The 14,557-nt window shown below is 34.4% G+C and overlaps 1 long non-coding RNA gene across 1 annotated transcript in view; it reads right to left on the minus strand.

Moving 5' to 3' along the window:
• Positions 1 to 14,112, minus strand: part of LOC146998498 (uncharacterized) — a 54,393-nt gene extending 40,281 nt beyond the window's left edge. Inside the window, exon 1 of the long non-coding RNA XR_015039316.1 lies at positions 13,839 to 14,112. This is a non-coding gene — a long non-coding RNA (uncharacterized LOC146998498). The remainder of the gene's footprint in view (positions 1 to 13,838) is intronic.
• Positions 14,113 to 14,557: the final 445 nt, after the last annotated feature.

Here is a 14,557-nt window from a genome sequence, read left to right on the forward strand (position 1 = left end):
ATACAAATGTTAAGTCAAATTCATTAGTATCATGTCAATGTTAAGTCATCATCATTAGCTATTATAAAAATCACACAGTCAAATAAATCGCGATACATAATTACACTTAATATATCTAATCTTTGTCGCTTTGCATAAGGATTAAAGAAGCAAAGTACATTTTTATCACTCGTGTTTGAATAATTTATCCTAGATAGCCCTTTTTAAGGTTATCAAAACAATGAATTCTCTTTCTTGTCATTCATCATTCATCAAGTCTCCAAATATAATACGGAGTGCAAAAAGCGCATTCTCACAATCTTATTTCAAGTACATTTTTGAGATATTACAGTAGTATTATTTAATGTGATAAGATAGCTGTGTTTAAAATTTTGTTTCAAATACATTTCAGTCAGATAATGCTATTCAGCGGGTTATAAGCAAAGGGTTATGCTTTAATCATTTGCTTTTTATTAGGTGACAGCATTTTGATAGTTGTGTGAAAAAGAGGAAATTTTGATAAGCGGAGAAAGTAGTGGGTCCGAAAATTGTTACTGCAGAGTCCTTTAAAAAAGATTTTGGTAAAGCAAAAATTTTCTTAACTCAACAATGAATAACTCTATTAGTCGTTGATAAAACTGATAGCTATAATGCTACTATTTTGACCAGTCTATTTCGGAATTTTAATATTTACATGAAACCGGAAGAATATGAATTTTAAATTTTGTAAATGTATCTTTTCCTCTATAAAATGACAGGATAATAAAAATTGTCCTCAATTAAAATGCATCAAAACATTCTTATGAAAGTTTTGATTACTTTGACAGCAATGAATAATATCCTTGAAATACAAGAAAAAATTTTTTCTCACATATTCATGTTAGAAGTATTTAATGAGTCGCCCAGAAAGTATAGTGGTCAGAGGAGCCTACTGTGGTACCGAACGGCCCGGATTCGGATGCTGGAGAAGACATGGATGTTTCTAAAATGCCCGTGCTGCATGGGGGCATTCTAAATATGCGGCGAGCCGAAAGTTCCCTCTTGCGGTTTGGTGGAAGGGAAGAAGATTGGACTCGGAATACCCCAGGAGTGCTGTCCCCCAAAATTGGGGTGGAAAATAAAAGTCCAACCTTTCTTTGGAATAGGCTTTGGCAACTATTCTTACATTCAATATGGACACAACAACAACAACAAGTAAATAATGAGAATGTTCTATTTCTCACCACTTGACTCACTAGCAATTGATTAGATAAGATGACTGGACTTTATTAGTTTTTATATATTCTAATTCTAATAGATAAGATGACTGGACTTTATTAGTTTTTATATATTCTAATTCTGATAGGTTAGCGGATTGGTTGTATTCTACTCTATGTGTAAAGTAGTTAAGAAGGAATCATTTTTTCATATAAATGCTTCCGCAATGATATTCCATTTAAGGGAGCTACACTCATGTCCATAAATTAAGGGTAATGCAAAATCAGGCAAAGGAAGAGTTAGATGCAAAACAAATTTGACTTATTTGTAAAGCTTATTTATTAAAAAAAGGTAAAGAGCAACAAAAGATGCTATATGTTTGGTATTATTAAAAAAATTAGCGATTTTTCTCCCTGGAGCAAATTGAAAAAAAAAAAAAAAAAAAAAAAAAAAAAAACACCTATTTACAAAAAACCAATATTACATGGTTGGTATGATTGTTAATACATTGTACTCGTATGTCTCCCAGACGATGCAATATAGTCCGTACAACGCCTAGGCATGCTGAGTATCAAATTATCGATCTGATCTTGGGGGATATTACACCACTCAAAAAGCAATGCTCTCCGAAGTTCCGGTAAACATGTAGGAGGAGGTTGACGGGCTGCAACTCGTCGGCCAAGCATGTCCCACACGTGCTCTACTGGATTCAAGTCCGGTGAGAATGCTAGCCAGTCCATACGGTTGATATCCTCCGATTGAAGGCCTTCGCTTACGATGTTTGCACGGTGAGGACGGGCGTTGTCATCCATAAACACAAATTGTGCGCCCATGGCGCCCCGAAACAAACGTACATGTTGTTCCAGAATGACGTCCCGATAGATTTGGCTTGTCATGGTTCCAATTTGAACATGCAGGTCAGTTCTGGAACCCAGAATAATTCCACCCCAAACGAGCACTCCTGCACCACCGTAACGGTGTCGTTCAATGATGTTTTCTTGCTGGTAACGGGTACCTGGATTCTCCATAGGAAAGTCAGGCGAGAATCAGACTGAAACCTAAACCTGGACTCGTCGGAAAACATCACACAAGCCCACTGTTGCGGTGTCCACAATGCAGGCTCTCTACTCCAGGCTAACCGCAGGCGACAGTGAGTTGCAGTAAGTGGAACGCATCTGAGAGGTCTACGAGCATATAGACCAATCTGCCCTAAGCGTCTGTACACGGTCTGCCTTGAAATTGTTCTTCCAGTGGCTGAAGAGAGCTGACGAGACAGGTCTGAGGCTGTGCTCCGCCTGTTTCTTTTGGCAGTAACTGACAAATACCGATCCTCATTCGGTGTTGTAACTCTGAGGCGATCTGTGCTGTAACGTCTACTTACATTACCATCATTTTGGAATCGTTGCCAAAGCCTGGAGATGACACTCTGGGCAATTCTAAGTTCGTATGATACTTTCAGTTGGGTACGCCCACATTCCAGACGGCCAATAATTCTACCACGTGAAAAATCATCCAAATGCGTCCTTTGTGTCATAACTATTCGGTTATTGCACTGAAATGCTTATAAAGCGCCTGCGAACAATTTTACTTCTTTGCCTGTATTCCTTATACATCACTCTCTTACACTCTCGTCATTGTGACGTACCATCGGTGTCATCTGGTTACTTCCTGAAATTTGCATATGATTCTTGAACATGTGTGTAGTGATTTTACAGGTGATATATTTATTTTAGAGTTCGATTTCCGAGTGACTCCGATTTATCCTTAATTTAGGGACATGAGTGTATATGCGCTGGTGTACGTGAAATCTAAACGTATTCTAAAATCATATGGAATTCTTGTCCCCCCTCAAAACATTAAACGCTTCTTAGACGTATTTAAAATAAGAGTAAAATCTCATCACCTACAGTTATGCGGAAATCTCGCATTTAAAGAAACTGCATTCTATCATAAGTAAAAAGTCTTGAAAAACCTAACAAATTCCATTGTCCATTTAAGAAGACAGAATAAGCAACAATGCATAGTGGAATAATTTTTGAAGTAGACTTATTTTTTTCCGTTTCTCGATTTGATGGGAACGACTGATAAGTTCTGGCTTCGTAAAATATGTTCAAACTGCTCAGACGCGGATGTTCAAACGCGGATTTTCTTTAAGCTAACTTGTTCATTCTTAACAGATCTCACTCACAGAGTTAAAGCTACTCCTAAAATCATATACAAATGGTTTAAGTTAATTTTCTAGTCGCGATTTTGACACTTAAGATCCTTTAGTAATATGTCTAGCAGTTGTTTAGTTAAGGTAATCTGATTTTGTCACTTAACTCTTAATGAAGCAAACAAGGTAGTTTCAGCTATTCTCATGAAGATAATAAAATAATTTTGATTTAATGTTACAATAACAACCTTGCTTGACGGAGCAGTAAAAGTAACCAAAAAATACAAGAAACGTAATAAAAATTTTGTGCTTCAAATGTGATATCTTTTTTTTTTCCTGTTTTAAATGTTAGTTTAGTTTACTTCGCATTCACCACTGTGCTTCACATGGAGCGGAAAATCTTAGATATAAAATATATAAGCATCAACTATACACAAAATACTATAAATTGACGAAAGTATAAAAACGCGAGGTCAGATATATAAAGAAGTTTCAAATATGACAGGGGGATTTACACATAGGTTAATTTATTTGAATACACCAAAGCGCACGAGGGTTATCTACTTAAGGGAAGGAATGATTTCATAAAGTACTGCCTAAGGAAAACTGGCTCATAATACAAGTTACGCATGAGGAAAACCCCGAAAACAGCCATGCTGCTAGCCCATTCGCCGGGGTTTGATCCCGGGTCGGAATACTAGTCTCAGCGGTCTTAATCTCTTGGCGACTGTTGAGTGAATTTCCAGTGAAAAAAGAGTATTTCTATTATACACAAATACAAAAGTATTAAAATATACTTTATAACTATTTTAGGTTAAATTTTAAAAGGACGATGGACAATTTTTAGATACCATGTAATTTGCTTTTAAGAAACTAGGTTTTAGCACACAGTTACATTTGAATATATTTGCATGCAGTATATTTGCATTCAACTTTGCTTTTATTAGGAATTACGATAATTGCATTTACATATCTCTATTCGGCACATTTATTTTGCTTAATAGCAATACAATTTCTCTAGCAAGGTGTTATGCAAAAATTACTTACTTGAAGCTTTTCGTAAGAAAGTACTTTAAAGGGATATTGAAGGGCTTCAGCTAACTGGTTTTTATTGTTTTTCCCCTGATCTGCTTTATAATCATCAGAATTGAAATTTAACTTCTTTTTCTTTATTTGCCCACCAGCGGCCGAGCGGTAAAGTCGCTGAACACTGGTAGTTCGGTCCGAGGTTCGAATCCCGCGAACGGGCTGGCTGCATGGGCGTTTTCGTGGTTTTCCCCATGTGTAACGTGTATACGAGCCAGTTTCCCTTAGAAAGTCCTCCACGAAAGGCATCCCTCCCCTTAGGCAGATAGCCCTCGTGTGCTTTGCCATAATTAAATACACACACACACATACACATTCTTTTCTTTATTTCTATACAAAGCTATCTGACAGATATAAGTAAGTACAATATTAGTATTTGCATTAAGTAATAGAGGAATTTCCGCATGAAATCCTCATTTCAACAAATAGATAATTTATTCAAAATCTTATTCTCTTTAATTTACTCTGTAAATGCGTTGCATGTTATAGTAAGTCAAAATTGTATACAAATTAGAAAATTAATTTCTGAAACAAAAATTATTAATTTTTTAACTTGAGAGTAAATATTTTGAAACTTATAAATAAAAACTTGACATGGACACCACATGACTTCCTTGTACTGCTTATTAAGTTATATACATTTTTTGTTGCACTTCATTTAAACTTATTTCCTCGAATCATTTTCACTCGATTAACCGATTCATAAAGCAAGTTGAAAATGAAATAAAATTTCAAATTTTGAAATTAAATATCCCGGTCAACTTTAATTGTATGGATATCAAATTTCTTATAGCTTATTTTTTTAATAACGAGTGTAAGAGTTTCCCGAATATAAATATAGGAGTTGGGAGACCGCATTAAAAGTTAGATTTTGCTATTTGTCTATAATTAATTTTTTTAAATTTGACATTTCCCAAGCATGAGTACTTTTGTCATTTAACTTACTAGGGATATGATGTCTGTGAATTTACTTTAGAGATGGTTGTCTAAGGGCTAATAAACTAGTCCGAAAACTAATAAACTAGTTTCATAGTTTTTAGTAACACGAATAGTTACTAAAAACTATGAAAATATTACATTCGTAGATGGTTTGGTTTATTTAATTACGGCAAAGCACACTAGGGATATCTGCCTAAGGGGAGGAATACCTTCGTGGAGAACGTTCTAAGGGAAACTTCGAAACGTTACACATGGGGAAAACCACGAAAACGCCCATGCAGCCAGCCCGTTCGCGGGATTCGAATTTCGGACCGAACTACCAGTGTTCAGCGACTTTACCACTCGGCCGCTGGTGGGCTCCATTCGTAGATGGAAACAGATCAGATTATTTACAGTTGTAGAGAAGTTAACTTCTTGTTCGCAGAACATCAATTTACATTTAATGCCATCATTGTTTTAATGGCGGAATCGTTTGAATTCTATCACCCGAAAAAAAGAGTCCTTTCACCCAACTTGCAGAACCATCTAATTGTTGTAGACGATGCCATCCCACATATATAAACATATATACATACATATATACGTATGTACAAACGTCCCGGAAAAAATCATCGTAAAAATGGATTCAAAATCTGTCAAAATGGATATTTCCGACAAAATATGATACCCAAAATGTTTGGCGATTACAATATTTCCTTTACTGTGTACAATGAAGTAAACATTTAAGTGCATAAAATTTCCATTCAGTATCATGAAGGATATCAAAGAGTTAGATTTGAATCCAAATTACTAAATACAAAAACTTTTTTTTTATAGTATTGGGAAAAATATAAATTGTTAACATGTGCTCACATAGAATTCTATGCCCAGAAAAAAAAAATATTTAATCAGGAACTGATAATTCTAGAACTTGTGTTACCTATGAGTCAAGTTGACAAATCTAATGGGACGCTGAATTTTTTCAGAAGATTATTATTAGTATTTTTAATATATTGGGGTAGGTTTTAATAATAGTATCGTATGCACATATTTTCGGATTACGTAGACAAAACTGAAAATTTTCTGGCTTGATGCAGGGTCTTAGATTACATCGTAGGCCAATAAAGGCTTCGACTATGGGCCTATGTTGAACAAAACACCCAAATTATTTTATAGGTCCTCGTAGTCGTATCATTTCATCAAGAAAACTAAGAAATTAGGTGTTGAGTTCTTGAAAGTGCCATGTGCTTAGGATCTTGGTTTAACGTTCTTTGCATTCATCCAATCCATTTCATGTTACTAATGAATAAAATTTCACATCAATAAGAAAACCAGTTAGTGTGATAAATATACACAAGCATGCTACTGGAAAAGTTTTCGTAACTTTTATGTGTTAGTAAAGGCAAGAATTTACATCGCTTGAGCATCGTACAGAATATTTGAAGACATAAACAATATAAGCTAGAAGAAATTATTTGGAATATTTCGTGCGTATCTAGAATTAAAATGAGAAAAACGTCATTTGAATTTTTATGCAACATGTTTTGCATAAAAATTCAAATGACGTTTTTCTTATTTTATTTCTTATTCGCTGTAACATTTTTATATTACTATCTTTACTCGATACACATCGATAAAACTGAAATGTTCTTGCAATTCTTGTATTGATCCTTGAAAAGCATTATATATTATATCAAATTAAATGAGCCATTGCGTTAAGTTTTTTATCTTCCTTTCGATAAATATAAAATTCTATTTGCGAGACAGGCAATCATATGTTAAATATCTGACGTTTTTGCAAATCTAAAATTTTATCAAGCAAGCCATTAAACATTCTTCAATAAACACCAGTTTCATGTTCCTTCATTGGATTTTTAAGAGACATTTAATGCTGGAATTTAACTTTCTAGATTCAATGTAGAAATCATGTGATGTATGACGTCAAACAGCTGTATCCACTATTATTAAGGACCGCTGGGAAAATGAAAATGCGAAATTTATGGCACGGCGACAGTTCTCTTAGAATGCAGAAGAATTAGATGATGGCTAGTTGTACTGAATAAACGAAGATCCGCTTATGGGGTCCTTTGATTAAAATACCGCGTTGCATGGGCGATGAGAAAATCCTAAATTCTTTGATAAAGACGCGCTTTTAAAATTATTGGCAGATTACGGGTACTATCTCTCTAATTTCAGTTTCTAATTAACATCGAGTTCGAGGTTGACTGCACAGAAATTGACATTTAGTTTCATCTTTAATCTTTGGGGAAAGGTTAAACTTCAGTTATCTCTCCAAAGTCTGGAGGTTACGGTTGAAGCACTGCTTTACGGAATAAAAGATAAATGTGCTCTATCTCAGTTTGGTATGATAATTTCATAGAATAATGTATCTTTAATTAAATTTGAAGACAAATATATCTAGCAATTCAAAAGTCAAAGTAAACGTTGCCTTTTAATCACTAAAGAACGTATATTTATAAAAATATTATTATGATCGTACTTGAGATTTCATTACTACCTTTTGCTGCATTTTCACATTCCAGTACAACGCTCTGAACACCACAGTCACTTTTTCCTTTTCAATTACTTTTTTTTAACGTATAGTTTCACAGCTATACCCAACAATTAATTTTTTCAGTGAATTTCGACTGAACATGCTAAAGAATAATTAGTGATATATTAATAACACGTCTTTACTTGTTTATTTTAAAACATGGTATTCTTATAGGGACATTTTAAACTGGTCTTTTTTTCCTTTAAATTTGATCAGTTAAATATGTGCTACGATAGATGTAAAGATTGTATATTAAAACATAATAACGATTTAATTGATTTCTATTCTCTAAAATAAATTATTGCTAGTGAGAAAAATTGCTGTTTTACCTATTAACCAAAGGCAAACTGATAACCATTTGTACTGCTAGAAGAAAATTCGCCTCCGCCGGAAAGGTAACTGACTTTTAGAAGCTTCTAGTAAAGACTGTATTGGAGATTATTTTTTGTTTGGCTTAAAGATGTAGGGTTATTATTATTATATTTCACTAATCAGTCATTATATGTTTTATATCTTTACTGTTACTTCTAGCTTCAGTGTTTCTACCAGAATGCAATAAGGTAGAATGAGATAGTATTTTACACTTACACTTAACGGTCATTACTCTGAGTTGATGTGTAGAGTGTGGACATTATTTATGTTTACGAATTTTCGATTTTGTGTTTGTTTTAATTTTGATGTACTCAAAGTTTTAAAATTGTTTCAATACGTTTTAAAATTGTTTCAATACGTATGTATTTTTACATAAAATTGTTATTACACATTTGTCCATCATATTTTGTTTTAAAAGTTAATGATACTTTTTCAAAAATTGGAATAAAAACTTAGTTTTGATTTTTTTGTTAGTATTTTACCTATTTTATTTAATATCAATTCTAATGTTTTTTTAACTTGAAAAATAAAAATAAAAATCCATGGGTTTAAAGAAGGTTTCTTGAGTTTAATTCAGAGCGTGGTCTGCCTCTCGAAGCCACGTTACTGGGTTTTCTCTACCTCATATAAGACTTCTTTATTCGGCTTTGCATTTTTGTTGCCTAATTTAAATTTTTGACGGTTAGATTTGGGAACTAACTTTGTGTTAAATTGAATTGCGTAGTCTTTGACTAATAGCTTAATTTTAAATTTGAATTTACTGTTACTTTAAGTTATATAACCGCAAGTGATTGGCTGAGCTGTACGCGAGAGTCGTGCATTTATATTTGGGTTCTGAGTTAATAAAAATATTTGTTTTAAAATCTTCTTAAAATTCTGTAGTTCTTTTCAGAGATAGCGATAGTTCGATTAATGTCTGTTAGGAGTTTGATACTAGTTTATCTACCAAGGCAAGTAAAATTTTATGAAGTGCTCGTAGAAATAATTTGTTTGAAAGAAAAAAAGGTAGACATCATGTTCTCCTAAAAAGCAATAGACTCCTAAAACAATATTTTGTATTTGTACCATAAGAGCTCGTTTATATAATCCTGTGAAGCGCATCTTCTAAAAATAAGAAAAGTTAAGACTATGTTATTGCCAACACCCGAACGAAATACTGTATAGATATGCGCTATTAAATGACATTGCGGATCAAAGCTCAATAATTCCACCTCAGTGTTTCATTCTTGGCGTCAGACAAACCGGATAATAGGTATTTGAAGAAGTTCTATGCTTATAAACCCTCTAGAACGCAGGAAAAAAAGTAAAGGAAGACTTAATCAATTTTAAACGTTCGTTACCTTTAAAGACTCCCATAAATGGTAAAGTAACAGTTTTTGTTTTACATTGCCAACCGTCAAAGTTGTGTGCTTCTGATACCCCTGCAACAGACATTTAGCGTGATATTATCTATCAAGCTACTTGACTGGCCATGTGAGGCCATATAAACCATGTGAGGAATCCGATGGACAATCGTTACAGAAACAAGTGAGTGCTGAGTTCTGACTTAATTTGCTTTGTGGTATTTTTTTTGTCTTGAGCAAATTTTTACAGACATTCTTAGATCTTTTCCGAATAACTTTCAAGTAAGAGAAATTCTTCACTATTTTAAATATGCAAGTATGATGCTGGATCAAAAATATTTGCTATACTGGTAAGTGAAGCATCAATCATACTGGTGTAACGTCAGAACACCCAAAGAAAAGACAGGTTGTCTTTTAAAATATTTATTTTAAAAACTTAATTAGAAATTCTTGATTAAATAGTAAAATAACTGAATCATTACAGCCATAAATTAAACAAAAGCCACTGGCGCGGGGAGGACGCCAAACATGCGTCCGCTTCCTCTCGTTTACAGCATCAAAAAACTAGTTACACAAGCTATCTCCTCGTTTTGTTAAAAACCTGGAAAGAGAATAATTAGTCCCTTATTGCTAGAAACCACACGAGGGGCTTTCCGCTGCACATTTCTTCAAAGTTCTGCTGTCCATTTTGTCTCTGAACAAAACAAGGAAGTTCTCATTAAGCACCTGGAAACCCGAGGGGGTGCATATGTCTAATAGTCACAACTCCTACCCTCCCCGGGGTTGGGGGTTTCAGGACTCCAATTTCTAGTACCTTAGCACAGTAAGTCTTAATAAATAAAACTAACTAATAGTTATTAGCACTAATACTTTTTTAAAATTTTTTTTTAAATTTTTCCACAACGCTGGCCTAAGTACCAAGGATAAACATAACAAGAACTAGTAAAAAAACAACATAAAATCAACATAATACTGATAACTAAATTATAAATATACCATAAAAGAACAGATAGTTTCTGAAATATATAATATACCTTGCTAACATCAATAAACGGCTGGCATCACGTAGTGGGGAGACGGAGCTAAACCAATTAACCAAATGGTAAAGGTGTGGTGCCTGTCTTCCCCGTTCCTAAATCCTAATATATAATATACAATCTACAATATACATTCTAACTTTAACATTAATTATGTTTTTAGCCAGGCTGAAAAGGGAAACCTTGCAGATTTAAAATTTTCCGTTTGTGATAAACTCTCAATGGTAACCCAACACCTGAATGAGAGCTACTATATTTGACCTCAAAATAAACATGTACATTCAATTTGGCTTAAAGATCAGAAAAAAATACTTCATTACAAATTGGATTTACATCATTCATGAAGTAGCTACATTTAATCCACTTTGACCCTTCAGTATCAGGCAGTGGTATAGATAAATGATGAACTGGGGATTTTTCTACTTTCCTTGGTAATTTTAAACTACTCGGTGTCTTGGGCAATTCTCCTACGGAATTTTTAGGCATTTGCAAACCTTTCGAGTCTGGTTGGTACGAAACGTCATTTAGCTTATTTACAGTTTCTTGTTCGTGCCGAACCGAAAAGGAACTTCTTAACTTGTTCACATTTCCCAAAGGGTTACTGTGATCGTTTAACGCGACTAGTCAAAAGATGGTTTTACAACGTCACCTTTCTTTTGTAGATCAGACAACCTCGTCTTGTCTATAGTAAGTAGTGTCAGGTCGTTCACCTCGGTTTCAGGCAGGGAGCAAATGGCCTCCTTCATCCCTTTTTTTGTTGGAGACGAAACTTCCCCTCTTTCAATACATGGAGGTAGTACCTCCATGTTTCAATAATGGGGGAAGAATCTTCGCCTGAGGGTTTTAGTTCGCCGCGTTCAGACTCCACCGGACAACGTTTCCCCATTTCATTCTTTGATTGACTCGGAGCTCGAGTACCTGTTTTCACTTGAAAGAAAAGTTTATTGTGTTAATCTCCTGCTAATTTTGCGGCTATTCTATTTCCTAACAAATAATGTTCCAATTCATTTCGAATGACCACTGCTTTTGTTGTTACTTTACTAAGAGTAAACAAATTGGGGCCTTTTCAAACGGGTGTTTTAGTCCGTCCGTGAGCATCGAAGGAGTGAGATATTTCTTGCAAATTACATCAATGCATGACCCGGTATCTCTCAAAACTGGAAGATCAAAACCGTTCACTTTAGCTATCGTTAGATACGGGGCTAAACAATCTTCTTCAATCTCCTGGACTCTATTTACAATAGCTGGTGATTTGAAATCTTTTTGAACTTTCTATCATTGAGGGCTTAAGTGTTCGGTTAAGTGGTTTACGGGCATGAAATTGACGTTCATCCTGATTTCGGAAAGTTTCTTTTTTCTAGGGCGCATATCTCGTTTTCCCTCCAGACTGATGATACCTTTGCGGATCTCTCGAATTTAAATGCTTTTTATTTCCCCGTTGTGATTTAGAACTGTAACCAGGAGATTTCTTCTTCCGGGTTTCACGTACGTATTCATACTCTCCTAGCATTTCCACTAATTTATCTGGAGTCGTTATCTTTGACCATTCGTCAATAAAATGCTGCCGCACTTCGACATTTACACGGCGCTTCATTTGGTCCGTTATCATGAGATTCTTTAAAAGTTCGAAATCGGGAACTTCCAAACCTGCAATCCATTCTTCAAAATAATTCCTTAATTCAAAGGCAAAATCTCTCCAAGTGGTTCGAGTGTTTTTCTGGGATTCCGTAAATTTGATACGAATTTTTCTGGACTATGCTTAAACCTTTTAAGCAATATCCTCTTTACGTAATCGTAGTCATAAGCCTGCTGCTCTGGTTCTCGCATAATCAGCTGAACTATGTCAGTTGGCAAAATTGTCAGTAAAACCGAAACCCACTTTGATTGTTGAAGATTCGCACGCTTTGCTTGGCGCTCAAACATGACTAGATACAAACTAATGTCGTTCTCTTCAGGATCAAATTTTGGAATAATTTTTTTAGATCGTAACGGCTTTTCTTAAGTCCATTTTCTTCATTCCCGCCATTTACAGAGTCATTTCCGTTAGCAGCTAGTAAGCTTAACTTCGATAATTCAAATTCCATTTCTTCTCTCCTAATTCTATCTTGCTTCTCTGCAATTCTTTCCTGCCTTTCTTCTCACCTAAGTCTTTCCTGCTCCTTTTTTTTCTTTCTCAAGCCTCGTTGAAGTGATATATTCTGACAGGCCTTTCACTAGTTCCTCCTCATAGGATTCATTTCCTATAATCAGCTGTCTTAAATCCAATATTCTAAGTTCAGGGCTAACTTTTTCCCCTAACTCTTCAGCCAAGGATTTAAGATCCTCTTTCCTAACTTTTGCTAAGAATGCTATGATATGAACAAAATTATGCTAACAACCTAACAATTTTAGCTCTCTCACACTACATATATAAAATTGATTTAAACAAATATCATTTTCACAAAGAGAGAGTAAAATTGAACCCTTAATTTTTTCACAACATATTCCATAGATCTAAACACAAATGCAAAACATTTTACACCATAATATGCACATTATGCGTTAAAAAATTTTTGTCTACTTGAGGACTTATGAGACTACAGATACTTAAAAGCTTTAAATTCAGTTGCGTTAAACTCAATGGCAACTTATGGCAATGCAACATACTTTCATCAAAATTTGAGGTATATTAAAATATGCATTCACAGGTTAATTATAAAAAACATATATCTACATTCTCATAACTAAACATTAATATGACAACCGTTAAAATGAAAAATACTGGGTATTTCTAGCATTCTCCTTTTACTCATTCAATAGAAAAAAATTTCTCAGTTCTTACACAAATAATGTTTGACACACCTTATCTGAAAATTCTAATATTTTTAATATTCAAGACGTCTTAGAAATGAATGTCAGAATACCACCTATCTTTAGAACCTTCAAAGTTACAGTAATTCTTCTCCTTTACACATTCAATTATATAAGTTTAATTTGAGCACAACACATTAACTTTTCAGATATCAAAAAATCTATTAACACAGATTTAAATTCTAAAATTTATACTTCTTATTGTAACTTAAAACCCAAACAGCACATTTCTTTAAGCTTTACAGAAACAAAGTGGGCTTAAAACAGTTATATGAACTTATAATACTAAATTACAGAAATAAATTAAATTACTTTACTACCTCAATATAAAAATCCTAGGTACTTACCCGTCTGGATTGTAGACTCGAATGGTTGATGCTTGGAAAAAAGAATGCTGTCACGGCTTAAGATTTCTCACAACTTAAGATTTTTATGGACGCTAAAGATCCAAGCACTTATATCACAACACACTACAACTTTCATAGCACTGAACACCATACACTGCACTACACGTATTTTTTTTCCTCACTTCACTACACAGACACAATGATCTGATGATCTTCAGACAAGGCTTGTCCACACACTTCTGCACTAATTTTTCTCGAACACAAGATGATCGCACAATTTATGCTGCTGAAGATGGGCTGTATTCAGGAGACTGTCGTTCTTTTTTATCTGGACTGTTGTCCCTAAACTTCTTTGTGGATTCTATCTCACTGCTTCGAAGAGCTGTAAATCCCTTTTCCGAACTGATGTTCGTAACTTTTCGTCCTGCACTTCAGAACCTGGCGGTCTGTAATATCTGCAAAACACTGATGATGTTCGAACAATGGCTGTCTTACAAACTTGAGATGAATTTCAGAGCCTGGCGGTCTGCAGTCTCTGCATGGATTTTTTCATCTGAACCGCTGCCACCATTTTAATAAAGCTGTAACGTCAGAACACCCGTGTCGGGTGCAAGAAAAGACACGTTGTATTTTAAAATATTTATTTTAAAAACTTAATTAGAAATTCTTGATTAAATAGTAAAATAACTGAATCATTACAGCCATAAATTAAACAAAAG

The sequence above is a fragment of the Stegodyphus dumicola genome, chromosome 2 (genome assembly GCF_044657685.1).
Source record: "Stegodyphus dumicola isolate Sdum_Otavi_A_Nest chromosome 2, ASM4465768v1".
Lineage (NCBI taxonomy): Eukaryota > Metazoa > Arthropoda > Arachnida > Araneae > Eresidae > Stegodyphus > Stegodyphus dumicola.